Source organism: Galeopterus variegatus, unplaced genomic scaffold (assembly GCF_000696425.1).
Source record: "Galeopterus variegatus unplaced genomic scaffold, G_variegatus-3.0.2 Scaffold1833, whole genome shotgun sequence".
Taxonomy (NCBI): domain Eukaryota; kingdom Metazoa; phylum Chordata; class Mammalia; order Dermoptera; family Cynocephalidae; genus Galeopterus; species Galeopterus variegatus.
The window spans coordinates 277,837-288,224 of NW_007727944.1; positions in this window are offsets into that span (position 1 = coordinate 277,837).

Here is a 10,388-nt window from a genome sequence, read left to right on the forward strand (position 1 = left end):
ATCAGTGAAAGTTATGTGGATATCATGTACCCCTAATATGTTGTGATGAGAAGGGCACTTAACCTCTGTGATATTCTTCCCCAAAATCCATAACCCTCATCTAATCATAAGAACACATCAGACAGCTCACTTGTCTCTCCCACAAAGACAGAGAATATGTCAAATATGCAACTACACTTGGATGAAAAAGGCAAAGGGAGAGAGCTGGAACACGTCAAAGGAGCAGCAAAGACAATGGGTTGTCCATTCAAGCTAAGGAGCTTCAGAACAACCCAGTACACCTATCAGTGTCATGGGACACTGACTGGGGTGCCAGCAAGTCTGCCCAGAGTAACCCACTGCAGCCAAGGAGTGACAGGCCACCAGATGCTTCACCCAAGAGCTCAAGATCTTATTCATGACCTCATTGACACAATCCACTGTCACCCATTTTAGCAAGGTGCTGTTGAGTGCCCCAGTGCCTAAGCCATGGAGGCACTCACAGACAATCCAATGTTGAATATGGTCAAAGTAACCACACAAAGGCTACACTACTGTGTCTACCTGGAACCAAAACTAAAACACCCTTACCAAAGGTCAATATGTACCTGGAACTAAAACTAAAAACCCCGCCCAACAGTTGATAGAAAAATCATTTACAGGGGTTGGCCTGTGGCTCACTCGGGAGAGTGCGGTGCTGATAACACCAAGGCCATGGCTTCGGATCCCATATAGGGATGGCTGGTTTGCTCACTGGGTGAGCATGGTGCTGACAACACCAAGTCAAGGGTTAAGATCCCCTTACCAGTCATCTTTAAAAAAGAAAAAAAGAAAAACATTTACAGGAGGGACTCTCTCTCAACAAAAGCCACTCCAGAGTGTTAGAAGAAACAACTGCTCCACCAGATGCCCTGACATCAATGTAGGGATACTAGAAATATGAAAACACAAGATAATATGACACCCCCCACAATAATTCTCTAGTGCCAGACCCTAAACAGCAGGAAAACTTTGAAATGACTGAAAAGGAATTCCAAGCAACAACCTTAAAGAAAGTCAATGAGATACAAGAAAACTCAGATAGACAACACAATGAGATGAGAAAAACAATCCAGGATCTGAAGGAGGAATTTTGCAAAGAGATAGATACCTTAAAAAGGAATATGGCAGAACTGTTGGAACTGAAGGATTCACTCTACAAAACAAAAATGCATCAAGAGTTTATGCAACAGGCTAGAGTAAGCAAACGAAAGAATTTCTGATCTCAGGCTTTTGAAAGAAAAAAGAAAAAAGAAAAACAAATTTTAAAAAATTAAGGAAACCTACCAGAGATATCAGACAATCTTAACCATACAAACATCTGAATTATGGGTGTCTGGAAGGGGAGGAGAAAGAAAAAGTCATTGAAAACCTATTCAACAAAACAATAGTGGAAAACTTCTCAGGTGTTGGGAGAGATTCAGACTTCCAGATCCAAGAGGCTCAAAGATCCCCAGCAAATTCAATCCAAAAAGGTCCTCTCTGAGACACAATGCAGTCAAACTGGCAAAAGCCAAAGATAAAGACAGAATGCCAAACACAGCAAGAGAAAAGCATCAAATCACCTGTAAGGGAGTCCCCATCAGAGTAAGAGCAGATATTAGTCATAGTAAAACTACATGTTAGGTCACAAATCAAGTCTCATTAAATTTTTAAAATTTGAAATAATTTCAAGTATCATTTCAGACCACAATGGAATAAAATTGGAAATCAATAACAAGCAAAACTTTAGAAATTATACAAAACCATAGAAACTAAACAACATGCTTCTGAATGACCTCTGGGTCAAAGGTAAAATTAAGCAGGAAATCAAAAAAATTCTTCAAACAAATGAAAATAAAAGCACATCATACCCAAACCTATGGGATACTGCAAACATTGTACTAAGAGGGAAGTTTATTACAATAAATGCCTACATTGAGAGAATAGAAAGATTTCAAATAAAAAACCTAACAATACACCTCAAAGAACTAGAAAACAAGAACAATCCCATCCCAAAATTAGTAGATTGAAAGAAATAATAAAAATTAGAGCAGAACAAAATGAATTAGAGACCAAAAAAAGATACCAAAGATCAACAAAACAAACAATTGGCTTTTGGAGAAGATAAATAAAATAGACAAATCATTTGCAAGATAAAATAGACAAATCATTTGCAAGACTAACTAAAAAAAGAAGAGAGAAGACCCAAATAACAAAAATCAGAAACAAAAAAGGAGACATTAAACCGATACCACAGAAATACAGAGAATCATTTGAGACTATTTTAAACAACCAGATGCCAACAAATTTTAAAACCTGGAGGAAATGGATAAATTTCTGGACACATACAAATTACCAAGACTGAATCAAGAAGAAATAGAAACCTGAACACACCAATAACGAGCAACTAAATTGCAGCAATAATCAGGAGGCTTCCAAAGAAGAAATGACCAGGACCAGATGGCTTCACTGCTAAATTCTTTTTTTTTTTTTCTGTGTCCGGCAACGGATCGCAACCCTCAGTGTCGCCCCCATACCGGACCGGGACCGGCAACGGGATCGCAACCCTCGGTGTTGCCCCCGTGCCTCACTCAGCCAGTGAGCGGGAACCGGTCTGTATGTGGGATCCGAACCCTCGGCGGGAGCGCAACTGCGCTTCCCAAGCAGCGCACTAGCGCAGTGCGCCACCGGGCCGGCCCCTTCACTGCTAAATTCTACCAAACACTTAAGAATTAATACCAATCCTTTTCAAACTATTCCAAAAAATTGAAACAGAGGCTATTCTCCCAAACCCATTCTAACAGGCCAATAATAGAATACCCAAATCAGAAAAAGACAAACCAAAAAAAAAAAAAAAAAGAAAGAAAACTACAGGCCAATATCCTAGATAAACATAGATGCACAAATTTTAACAAAATATTAGCAAACAGAGTTCAACAGCACATCAGAAAGATTATGCACCATGACCAAGTGGGATTCATCCCAATGATGCAAGGATGATTTGACACATGAAAGTCAATAAATGTGCTAAACCATATTAACAAAATCAAGACAAAAACCATATGATCATCTCAACAGATGCTGAAAAAGCATTTGACAAAATTCAACATCCCTTCATGATAAACACTCCCAAATCGTTACGTATAGAAGGAAAGTATCTCAACACAATAAATGCCCTATATGACAAACCCACCCCCAACATCAGGATCAAGACAAGGATGCCCACTCTTACCACTGAAATTTAAGATAGTATTTGAAGTACTAGCCACAGTAATTAAGCAAGAGAAAGAAATAAGGGATTCCAAATTGGAAAAAAGGAAGACAAATTGTCCATTTGTAGATGACATGATTCGCTATATAGAAAAACCTAAAGATTCCACCAAAAATCCTGCAGAGCTGATAAACAAATTAGGTAAAGTTGCAGGGTACAAAATCAATATACAGGGGCTATCTCAACAGAACCTAAAACACACAAACTTTCAAGGTAGAGGAGACTGGAAGTCAAGAACAATGGAACAAAATATTGCAAACAGAGAAGTCTCTGGACTAGAGCACCCACAGCCACAACAGCTGAAGAGGTGAGCTGAGAGCAGCATGGCACTGGTGGATCAGTCTAAGGCCCCATAGGGGAGTGCCCATAGACCCATCAGGTACAGAGGTGAGCCAAGACCTGCGCAGTACTGAAGTCTCAGTCTATGGCCACAGATTCCAGAATAGGTGCCAAGGTGGTGTAATATAGCCACTGCCACACCTACTGTTACTGCAAAGGAGGTTCACCACCACAAAAGCAGCCAGAGACACTCTACAGGCAACCTGCTGCTCACTTAACTACATTAATATAAGAAGAGTCACCAGTAGACCCTGCAAATGGAGGAAGAAATCTTTAACCTCATAGCCAACCCCAGAGTAATAGAAGAAGAGAGTCCCCTATCAGGTGACCAAACATCAACGAAAAATACTAGAACTGCAAACAAACAAGAAGATATGACACCACCAAAGGAATACAACAATGCTCAAATTTCGGACCACATAAAACAGGGAATCCTTGAAATGTCTGAAAAGGAATTCCAAGAAATGATCTTAAGAAAACCTGAAGAGATAGAAGAGGACTCAATTAGAGAACACAAGGAAACAAGAAAAAAAATCCAGAATATGAAGGACGAAATTTACAAAGAGATTAATACCTTAGAAAAGAGTGCAACAGAGCACCTAGAAATAAAAGATTCACTCAATGAAATAAAAAAACACAGCAGAGAGCTTGAGCAGCAGGCTAGAGCAAGCAGAAGGAAGAATTTCAGATCTTGAAGATGGTCTTTATGAAATAACCCATGTTGCCAAAAAAAAAAGGAAAAAAGAATTAAAAATAAGGAGGAAAATCTAAGAGAGATAGCAGACAATCTCAACCACTCTAACATCCAGATTATGGGTATTCCAGAAGGGGAGGAGAAAGAAGTACTGAAAACCTAAGCAAGGAAATAATAACGGAAAAATTCCCAGGTGTAGGGAAAGATGCAGACCTTCAGATCCAGGAAGCTCAAAGGTCCCCAAACAGATTCAATCCCAAAAGATCCTCTCCAAGACACATTACAGTCAAATTTGCAAAGCTCAGAGACAAAGAGAGAATTCTAAAAGCAGCGAGAGAAAAGCGTCAAGTCACCTACAAGGGAACCCCCATCAGACTAACAGCAGACTTCTCAACTGAAACCCTACAGGCCAGGAGAAAGTAGAGATATATGCAAAATACTAAGAGAAAAAATTGCCAGCCAAGAATTCTTTATCCAGCAAGGCTCTCCTTCAGAAATCAGGGAGAAATAGTGTATTTCACAGACAAACAAAAATGGTGGGAGTTCACCACCACAAAACTAGGCCTGGCAAGAAATTCTCCAGGGAGTCCTGCATCTGGAATCTGAATAATGATGATTGTGATCACAGATACACCAGAAAAACCAAAACTACCATTAACACAAAAATGCCAACAAGAAAGAGAAAGAAGCTACATCATGCCACCTTAAATTTCCAACTAGTATGGAAGAGAAATAAAAGGGGAAGTAATGATCAAAAGGTACTCAAAATATCTAAACAAAAAGCAATTAAATGATAGGAGTTAAACAATACCTGTCAATAACAACCCTAAATGTTAATCAATTAAACTCCCCATTCAAAAGACACAGACTGACTGACTGGATTAAAAAGCTGGATCCAGTATATGCTGTTTTCAAGAGACTCACCTCACCTATAAAAACACAGACAGATTAAAAGTGAAGGGATGGAAAAAGATATACCATGCAAATGGAAACCAAAAACAAGCAGGAGTAGCTGCTCTTATATTGGATAAAGTAAACTCTTAACCAAAAACCATAAAAAGAGATAAAGAAGGCCACTCTATAATTATAAAGTGATCTATCCAGCTAGAAGATATAATAATCATAAATATGTGTGCACCCAATACTGGAGCACCCATATATATAAAGCAAACACTATTAGATTAAAAAAAAAAAGAAGAAGAAATAGGTCCTATTAATGGTGGGTGATCAGAAGACCCCTCATTCAATATGGGACAGATATTCCAGGCAACAAATCAACAAAGAGTCACAGGATTTAAACTACACCTTAGACAAACTGGACCTAGAAGATATACAGAGCATTTCACCCAACACTACAAAAAATACTTTCTTCTAATTAGCACGTGGAACATTCTCCAGGAGATACCATATGTTAGGTCACAAATCTAGTCTCAGCAAATTTTTAAAAATTGAAGTCATTCCAACTATCATTTCAGGCCACAATGGACTAAAAGTGGAAATTTATAACAAGCAAACCCCTGGAAACTATACAAATAAACAGAAAGTAAACAATAGGCCTATGGGTCTATGGGTCCAAGAAAAAATTAAACAGGAAATCAAAAAATTTCTTGAAACTAATGAAAATTTCTTGAAACTAATGAAAATAAAGATACATCACACCAAAATTTGTGGGATATTACAAACACAATACTAAGAGGGAAATTTATCTCAATAAATGCTTACATCAAAAGAATGGAAAGACTTCAAATAAATGACTTAACACTCCACCTCAGAGATCTAGAAAAACAACAGTAATCCAATCCTAAAGGTACTAGATGGATAGAGATAATTAAGATCAGAGCAGAACTAAATGAAATACAGTCCCGAAAAACCTTACAGAAGATCAACAAAACAAAAATTTTGTTTTTTGAGAAGATAAATAAAATAGACAAACCACTAGTGAGGTTAACAAAAAAAGACCAAAATAACAAAAATTAGAAATGAAAAGGGAGTCGTTACAACCAATACCACAGGAATATGAAGAATAATTAGAGACTATTATAAATAACTGTAAGACAACAAATATGAAAACCTTAAAGAAATGGATAAATTTCTGGACATATACAAACTACCCAGACTGAACAAAGAAGAGATAGAAAACCCGAACAGACCATTAACAAGCAATGAGAGTGAAGTGGTATTCAGCAGTCTTCCAACAAAAGAAGGCCCAGGTAGGATGGCTTTACAGTTGAATTCTATGAAATCTTTAAAGAAGAATTAATACCAATTCTCCTCAAACTATTCCAAAAAATTGAAACAGAAGCCATTCTCCCAAACTCATTGTATGAGGCCAGCGAATCTCTGATACCAAAACCAGATAATAATACAACAAAAAAAGAAAATTCCAGGCCAATTTCCTTGACAAATGTAGATGTAAAAATCCTCAACAAAACATAATCAGAATATAGTAACACATCAAAAAAGTTAAACACCATGATCAAGTGGGATTTATCCCAGGGATGCAAGGATGGTTCAACATACAAAAGTCAATATATGTGATACATCACATCAACAAACTGAAGGACAAAGCTATGTAATTACCTTAATAGATGCAGAAAAAGCATTTGAAAAACTTCAGCATCCCTTCATGATACAGACTCTTAATAAATTAGGTATAGATGAAAGGTATCTCAACACAATAAAAGCCATCAATGACAAACCCTCCACCAGTATCATTCTGAATGGGGAAAATCTGAAGGCTTTTCCCTTAAGAACAGGAAGAAGACATGGATGCCCACACTTACCACTTCTATTTAACATAGTACTGGAGGTAGTAGCCAGAGCAATCAGGCAAGAGAAAGAAATAAAAGGCATCCAGATTAGAAAAGATGAAGTCAAACTGCTCCAATTTGCAGATAACATGATACTGTATACAGAAAAACCTGAGGACTCTATCAACAAACTCCTAGAGCTGGATAATAATTTCAGTAATGTTTCAGGACACAAAATAAATGCCCCCAAATCAGTTGCATTTTTATTCTCCAATAATGAACTAATGGAAAGAGACATCAAGAAAATAAACCCATTTGCAACATTCATGAGAATAATAAAATACCTGGGAATCAATTTAACTAAGGAGGTTAAAGATCTCTATAATGAGAACTACAAACCACTTCTGAAAGTAATAAGAGAAAACATGAAAAGATGGAAAGACATTCCATGCTCTTGGATAGGAAGAATTAACATTATGAAAATGTCTACACTACCCAAAGTGATCTACAGATTCAATGTAATCCCCATCAAAATATCAATGACATTCTTCACAGCAGAAATGGAAAAAAAATGTTAACATGCATATGAAACAATAAAAGATGCAAAATAGCTAAAGCAATCCTGAGCAAAATAAGTAAAGCTGGAGGCATAACACTACCTGATGTCAAATCATACTACAAAGCTAGAGTAACCAAAACAACATGGTAGTAGCATAAACATAGACACTTGGACCAGTGGAGAAGAGAGAACCCAGAAATCACCCCTCAGGCTTACAGCTATCTGATATTTGACAAAGGCAACAAAAACCTACATTGGGGAAAAGTTTGCCTCTTCAACATGTGGTGCTGGGATAATTGTATATCTGTATGCAGAAGAATGAAACTAGACATGCATCTCTCACCATATACTAAAATCAGCTCAAAAAGGATTAAAGTATAAGACTTAAAACTGTAAAATTACTAAGGGAAAATGTAGGTGAAACACTTCAGGTACTAAGTCTGGGCACAGACTTTATGAACACGAGCCCAAAAGCACAGACAACAAAAGAAAAAATAAACAAGTAGGACTATATCAAACCCCAAAGCTTCCACATATCAGAGAAAGCAATCAACAGAGTGAAAAGACAACCTACAGCATGGGAGAAAAATTTTTGCTAACTATGCATCTGATAAGAGATTAATATCCATGATATACAAGGAACTCAAGCAATTACACAGTAAAAAAAAAAACAAATAACCCAATTTAAAAATGGGCAAAGGAGCAGAACAGACATTTCTCGAAAGAAGACGTACAAATGGCCAACATGCACCTGAAAATATGCTCAACATCACTAGTTATCAGGGAAATGCAAATTAAAACCGCATTGAGATATCACCTCACCCCACTTTGACTAGCTATAATCAAAATGATGGAGAATAACAAATGCTGATGAGGGCATGGAGAGAATGGAATGCTCCTACACTGTTGGTGGGACTGTAAATTAGTACAACCACTATGAAAAACAGTATGGAGGTTTCTCTAACAAATAGAGATAGACCTTCCATATGATCCATCAATCCCACTTCTGGGTATATTTCCAAAGGAATGGAAATCATCATGTTGAAGGGCTACATGCACTCCCATGTTCATCGCAGCTCTGTTTACAATTGGCAAGATATGGAACCAACCTAAATGTCCATCAGTGGACTATTGGATAATGAAAATATGGTATATGTACACCACAGAATACTACTCTGCCATAAAAAAGAATGAAATTCTCCCATTTGTAGCAACATGGATGAGCTTGGAGAAACTTATGTTGAGTGAAATAGGTCAAGCACAGAGGGATAAATACCACATGCACTCACTCATAAGTGGGAGCTAAGAGAAAGAATGGAGGAAATAAAGACCACAGTGGTGTGTTGGACTTCCAGAGGGAGAGAGCATACCTAGGGATACAAAATGGAGTGGGGGAAAGGAGGATGGGGAGGGAGGTCCAGGATTAATTGGGTGGTGGACATGGGTTATAATTGTGATTTGTGGTAATGGGCATGCTGCCAGTATTGATCTGGCCATCACATTTTGGGCATGAGTGGTGACAGTCAGCTTTGTATCTCATGAATATTTATAACCAACAAAAAAATCAATATGCAAAAATTGGTAGCATTTTTATATCACAAGAATGAATGAGCAGAAAAAGAAATGAAGAAAGCATGACAGAAAACTCACTTATAATAGCTATAAAATAAATAAAAGTCCTAGGAATTAATTTAACCAAGGAAGTAAAAGATCTCTACAATGAGAACTGCAAAACACTAATGAGAGAAATTAAAGAGGACACCAAAAACTAGAAAGATATTTCATGCTCCTGGATTGTAAGAATTAATACTGTGAAAATGTCCATACTGCCCAGAGCAACTTACTGATTCAATGCAATCCCTATCAAAATACCAATGACATTTTTCACAGAAATAGAAAAACAATACTAACATTAATGTGGAACAACAAAAGACCTCAAATAGCCACAGCAATCCTGAGCAAAAGAGCAAAGTGTGAACCATTACACTACCTGCTTTCAAATTATATAACAAAACCATAGTAAATAAAACAGCATGGTCCTAGCATAAACACAGACATGGACCAATGGAACAGAATAGAGAACCCAGAAAACAATCCATGTATTTATAGCCAACTGATCTTTGACAAAGGCAACAAGAACATACACTGGGGAAATGACAGGCTCTTCAATAAATAGTGCTGGGAAAATTGGATATCCACATGTAGAAGAATAAAACTAGTTCCTTACTTCTCACCATATACCAAAATCAAGTCATATGAATTAAAGACTTAAATGCAAGACCTGAAACTATAAAACTCCTAGAAGAAAACACAGGGGAAACACTTCAAGACTTAAGACTGGGTGAAGACTTTATTAATAAGACCTCAAAAGTACAGGCAACAAAAGAAAAAATAAAAAAATGGGATTATATAAAACTAAAAATCTTCTGCACAATAAAGGAAATGATCAACAGAGTGAAAAGACAGCCTACAGAATGTGAGAAAATATTTGCAAGCTATGCATCTGACAAGGGATTAATATCCAGAATATACAAGGAACTCAAACAACTTAATAGTAAAAAAAGCAAATCAAAAAAATGAGCAAGGGAGCTGAATGTACAAAAGAAGACATATGAACAGCCAATAGCTACATGAAAAAATGCTCAACATAACTAATCATCTGGGAAATGCAAATGGAAACCGCACTGAGATACTGTCTCACTCCACTTACACCAGCTATTATCAAAAGGATAGAGAATAACAAATGGTGGAGAGGATGCAAAGAAAGGGAAACTC